The sequence below is a fragment of the Littorina saxatilis genome, linkage group LG12 (assembly GCF_037325665.1).
Source record: "Littorina saxatilis isolate snail1 linkage group LG12, US_GU_Lsax_2.0, whole genome shotgun sequence".
Classification (NCBI taxonomy): domain Eukaryota; kingdom Metazoa; phylum Mollusca; class Gastropoda; order Littorinimorpha; family Littorinidae; genus Littorina; species Littorina saxatilis.
Genome location: NC_090256.1, coordinates 12,196,076 through 12,202,063, shown reverse-complemented (window position 1 = coordinate 12,202,063; position 5,988 = coordinate 12,196,076). Strand labels below are relative to the sequence as shown.

The 5,988-nt window shown below is 38.1% G+C and overlaps 1 protein-coding gene across 1 annotated transcript in view; it reads right to left on the bottom strand.

Moving 5' to 3' along the window:
- Positions 1-4,451: 4,451 nt before the first annotated feature.
- LOC138982727 (uncharacterized) overlaps positions 4,452-5,988 on the bottom strand; it is a 3,082-nt gene continuing 1,545 nt past the window's right edge. Inside the window, exon 3 of the mRNA XM_070356049.1 lies at positions 4,452-5,988. This exon is cut by the window's right edge and continues 519 nt beyond it. The gene's annotated coding sequence lies outside the window, so the exon portion shown is untranslated.

The following is a 5,988-nucleotide window of genomic DNA, read 5'->3' as shown; positions in this document are numbered from 1 at the left end:
TGCCATGAGCGGTGGACTGACGATGCTACGAGTATACGGTCTTGCTGAAAAATGGCATTGCGTTCAGTTTCATTCTGTGAGTTCGACAGCTACTTGACTAAATGTTGTATTGGTGGTTGGGGTTCAGTTCCCAAGCTTGGATGAACTGGTGCATAAGAGAACAGCCACAAAAGCACGAAAGGTCGTTGAAGATGAATCGCACCCCCTGCATGATCAGTTCGCACTCATGCCATCTAGGCGTAGATACAGAGCTGCAAAGTGTAGAACCTCTCGCATGCGGAAGTCGTTTATTCCATCCGCCATCTCAGTTCTCAATGGTACCACTTAGTACATGCATGTGAAACGGAAAAATGTACAATGGTGTTTTCCTCAGAGCTAGCTAGGAATGCATTGTACTCTGATGCTGTCATGTTATTGTTGTGTTTCTTATCTTCATGTTTTAAATTTAAAATTACCTCCACAACTTATAAAGTATACTTTACACTAGAATTATGTTAAACAAATCAAGTATGTATGTTAAATATTATTCTCATGAAGTTATCTTACAACTATTTAGAATAGAACAGGACGGATGTTCTGAATGTCAATCACTGGGAGCAGTCAGAAAAGTGAGAACTCTGTTTTGTTCTCACTATCATCTGCTTATGATGATCATGATGTTGTTCTACTGCTTAGTCAGTCCTAGAAATAATGTCCTAGACTTGTCTTACCTTGCTGTTATCAGTATTTTTGCCCTCTTTTATTACGATGTCATGGCATTTCTGTGGGTCTCCACATGTGTTTGTTTATAAGCGGAAGTGACCTCCCCTTGTACACAATAGGCCCTCAGAGGAAGCCTACGAACAGCAGACGACGGACTAGAATAGAACATGCACATCAATCAATCAATCAATCAATGAGTCTTATATCGCGCATATTCCGTGGGTACAGTTCTAGGCGCTCTGCAGTGATGCCGTGTGAGATGAAATTTTATACGGCCAGTAGATTGCAGCCATTTCGGCGCATATTTACCTTTCACGGCCTATTATTCCAAGTCACACGGGTATAGGTAGACAATTATCAACTGTGCCTAAGCAATTTTGCCAGGAAAGACCCTTTTGTCAATCGTGGGATCTTTAACGTGCACACCCAATGTAGTGTACACGGGGGGAGGTTCGGACACCGAAGAGAGTCTGCACACAAAGTTGACTCTGTGAAATAAATTTCCGCCAAACCTGGGATCGAACTCACGCTGACAGCGGCCAACTGAATACAAATCCAGCGCGCTACCAACTGAGCTATATCCCCGCATAACACAGAAGGTCTGCACAGCACACTCACACACAGCAATACAGCACACCGTTTTGTACCTCCTTCTGCCCTGCCGAAGTCGGGGTATCCTTTTTAATCTATCGAATCCCACAACAATTAATATCCACAGCCATGTGTGTCTTCTGCCTCCGAACACACACGCTACAGAGCTCGACTCAATGTGCGCAGTTTCGTATAAAAATTATCTTCCAATTTCCCCACTGTGTTTCATAAAATAATCATATTATGAAAGCACATACATTCTTATCTTAGTTTTTATGTATTCATTGTTAGTAAACATCGGCATTATTCATGTTTTATTTTAAACGCAATCATTGTTATTTATAGATCACAGGCACTTGATGTAAAGTAGGTCACACACGTGTAAATGTTGTGCCCAGTTTTTGTTTCTGTCTCTGTTATTATTTTAGTTAGCAGGTCTAGTTGAGCACGTATTGTGGAGCATGTACCCTCCACTAGTCATTGTGCATTTTAGTTAATGGACTGATGATGTCATTTGTATGGAGTCGACGCACGTGCGAGGATATGTATGTGTGGGAGGGGGGGGGGGCGCGGGAGATGGAAACTTGCTGTATGTTATGTAATGTATATATTGTGTGTGATACGTGGAAAATGTGATATTTATTTGCATGTGTGATACAGGGACAAAGTGATATCTGTAGGCCTAGGCCTATCTAGTGATTACTGTGTGTGATACATGAAATGTGATATGAATGCTGTTTTTATATGTTATACTCTTACTTTCTGCCTATGTCTTAATCCCAATCGAGACGAGGGTCGTGGTGTATGTGTATGTGTGTGTGTGTGTGTGTGTGTATGTGAGAGTGTGTGTGTGTGTGTGTGTGTGTGTGTGTGTGTGTGTGTGTGTGTGTGTGTGTGTGTGTGTGTGTGTGTGTGTGTGTGTGTGTGTGTGTGTGTGTGTCTGTGCGTGTGTGTGTGTAGAGCGATTCAGACCAAACTACTGGACCGATCTTTATTAAATTTGACATGAGAGTTCCTGGGAATGGTATCCACGGAATGTTTTTCTTTTTTTCGATAAATACTTTTGATGACGTCATATCCGGCTTTTTGTAAAAGTTTAGGCGGCACTGTCACACCTTCATTTTTCAATTAAATTGATTGAAATTTTGGCAAAGCAATCTTCGACGAAGGCCGGGGTTTGGAATTGCATTTCAGCTTGGTGGCCTAAAAACGAATGAGTGAGTTTGGTCATTAAAAATCGGAAACTTGTAATTAAAATTATTTTTTTATTAAACGATCCAAAAAACAATTTCATCTTATTCTTCGTCATTTTCTGATTCCCAAATCATATACATATGCTATATTTGGATTAAAAACAAGCTCTGAAAATTAAAAATATAAAAATTATAATCAAAATTAAATTTCCGAAATCGATTTAAAAACATTTTCATCTTATTCCTTGTCGGTTCCTGATTCCAAAAACATATAGATATGATATGTTTGGATTAAAAACACGCTCAGAAAGTTAAAACAAAGAGAGGCACAGAAAAGCGTGCTATGAAGCACAGCGCAACCGCTACCGCGCCAAACAGGCTCGTAACTTTCACTGCCTTTTGCACTAGCGGCGGACTACGTTCAGTTTCATTCTGTGAGTTCCACAGCTTGACTAAATGTAGTAATTTCGCCTTACGCGACTTTTTTATATATATATATATGTTTGCCCGAAACAGTATTAAACTATCTATAAGCACTGATAAGAATGGTATAGTTGAAAAAGAGGTTAAATCTAAACTATCAGAAGTGACAACTAATCCGCGCCAAATATAATTAACTATACTTGCTGAAAGAAACATAATTCCCAGAAGTTTTCAGCACCCACTATTGTCAAACTTCTTAATTCGGGGCATAAACAAGCTATAAATTATACTCATTACTAAAATGATATATTTGCCTTGAAAATGATATATATATAAAATCGTAAGAAGTTATTAGAACCCAGCGAGCGTACCACACGGTACCACTCAATGAACCATCAGGTACACTTAAATGTATAAAGTCTAGAGACATAGTGCTTGCTGCCGCGCGAGACGAGAAAATTGTCCCTCTTTAGGCCCCAAAAAAGAGAATGTTTACGGTAACATAGGCAAAAAAGTAGGGTCGGTAGGTCGGGATTTTTTTAATTTATTTTTTTTTCTCCAAAAAAACATATTTTTAAGTTATTTTGCCAAAAAAACAAAGACTTTTTTTTCCCAAATGCCAAAAAAAAGTCCAGGGTCGCGCGAAAAAATAGGGTCGGTCGGGATACCGTAAACAGACTATTTTGTTGTTGTTGGCTTATCTTAGGCCTAAAAAAAAAATAGGTGTGGTTACGGTAACCCGACCTACCCTATTTTTTGGGGCCGACCCTATAACTTTTTATTACATTTGTCAAAAAAATACACAAAAAAACAAGTAAACCAGTGCAGAAAACGCAATGAAAGCGAAAGCGCCCGAGTCGCACACTTATTTCCCTGTCAAGTAGGTTTAATTTGTACACATTAGAAAAAAAAGTAAAAACAAAACAAAAAAGTGATTGCCTACCTACCTACCCTATTATTTTTGGCTATGTTACCGTAACCACACCTATTATTTTTTTGGCCTTAGCTACGCTGGCCGAAAAACCCCACCGCGCGGAGGTGTTTCCAGACACATCGTACGTAGTGTGTATAGACTGGTCTTGAACATTCTTTACATTTGTCTTTTCCAATATCGCAGGGGTGAATATAAACCCGGAATATGAAACAATGTAAACGAAACATGTAAAAAATAAATAACATGTTAAAAACGTCTTGTGAACATTTTGTGAATGAACGCCACGTCCTTGATACTATAATGCGAGGAAAACGACATTCTGCCAGTATGTTTAGCTGTTAAATTGCGATTGGAGCAGGTTATAATATAATACGATATTATATAGGTAAACTGTTTTGAAATTTCGGTCTGCATGTCTCTCATTGTAATGAATGTGCTTCACAACGCACATACATACATGCATACTCACACTCACACACACGCACGCAAGCACGCACACACACACACACACACACACACACACACACACACACACACACACACACACACACACACACTCATCAGTCTAAACATTTCAGAATAAAATGAAAGTGTCAAACTTTCTGTTCATGCTTTTATTACAATATGACAGGAGTGTGTGTCGAGCACGCAACTGAGATCACGCAATCCAAAATATAAATGGGTAAAACTGAGTAACTATTTTGGTTATCTTTGTAAATTGCAATATCAATACAATAAATGGTAAATGACAGACATCGATTATTGCAGGTGTTAGTATGTGGCTATATTATTTAACAATACTCCTTAGCACGGAAGGGTTTTCCGATTTGATTTCCGAGTGTCCCACTCTCATTCTAACTGTGTGAGTGTACCTTGATTATGTATTCAATATGTGTGTGATAGGGGAGGGAACACATTTGATTAAGATTATGTAGTATACAAATACAATTTAAAAAAACTCCTCGTTCAATAAATGTACAGACAGCTTACCGGTATATATAATATATATCACAGACACATAAATTCAGATACATATATATTTTTTTTAAAGTGAACACTCATAACATAAAAGGCATCTTGTAACAACTTCAGACCGTGTGGAATATTATATAATTCAAAAGAATATACACCAAAAAGTCGTTTGAAAGACTATAGCGACCTTAGCAACAAATAACAAATATAAAAGGAGAGATTAAAAGCAGAACAACGGTTATAACAAAAATCGGCAGTAGATGTCAAATGCTGTTAGAAGGACATTTATACAAGATATTCCCATATGCATGGAGACAGATCGTAAAACAAAGTTAACGCAGTGGCTTACAGAATATGCTGTAAGTCTTATTGTGACTTAATATAATACACTATTTTGAACACAACACCGGCAGTAACATAAACAAGAACATGACATGTATGTCCGTTGGTTGAAAAGTAGGGCAAGAGACAAAGTAACATTAACAAGATTATAAAAAAAAGATTTTCAGACCAATCATAAAAAAAAGAACGAATGTGAAAGCAAAAGAACTTACATTCTGTTTAAACACAAAGAAATGATCACTGAATCACAGTCAACGATGTGATGAACTAACAAGGTTTTAACAATAACAATAACAATGGACAATGGTGAAGAAACTTACAAATGTAACAGTAAGCTGACTTCGTGAAGCACCGAGTAAAGATTAATATAACCCAACTCATATTCTTCCGCACCGAGCGAGTAAAAATTAATACAACCCAACTCATATTCTTCCGCACCGAGCGAGTAAAGATTAATATAACCCAACTCATATTCTTGCGCACCGAGCGAGTAAAGATTAATATAACCCAACTCATATTCTTCCGCACCGAGCGAGTAAAGATTAATATAACCCAACTCATATTCTTCCGCACCGAGCGAGTAAAGATTAATATAACCCAACTCATATTCTTCCGCACCGAGCGAGTAAAGCTTAATATAACCCAACTCATATTCTTGTGCAAAGGAAACAAACGTCGGCAGGGGATACGGGCTAGTGACCTTGAGAGAAAAGCACGTGTACTTCGGCTTTTCAACAACAACAACAACAACAACAACAACAACAACAACAACAACAACAACAACAACAACAACAAAACACCACCCAACAACACCATGTTGGATGTCCTTTT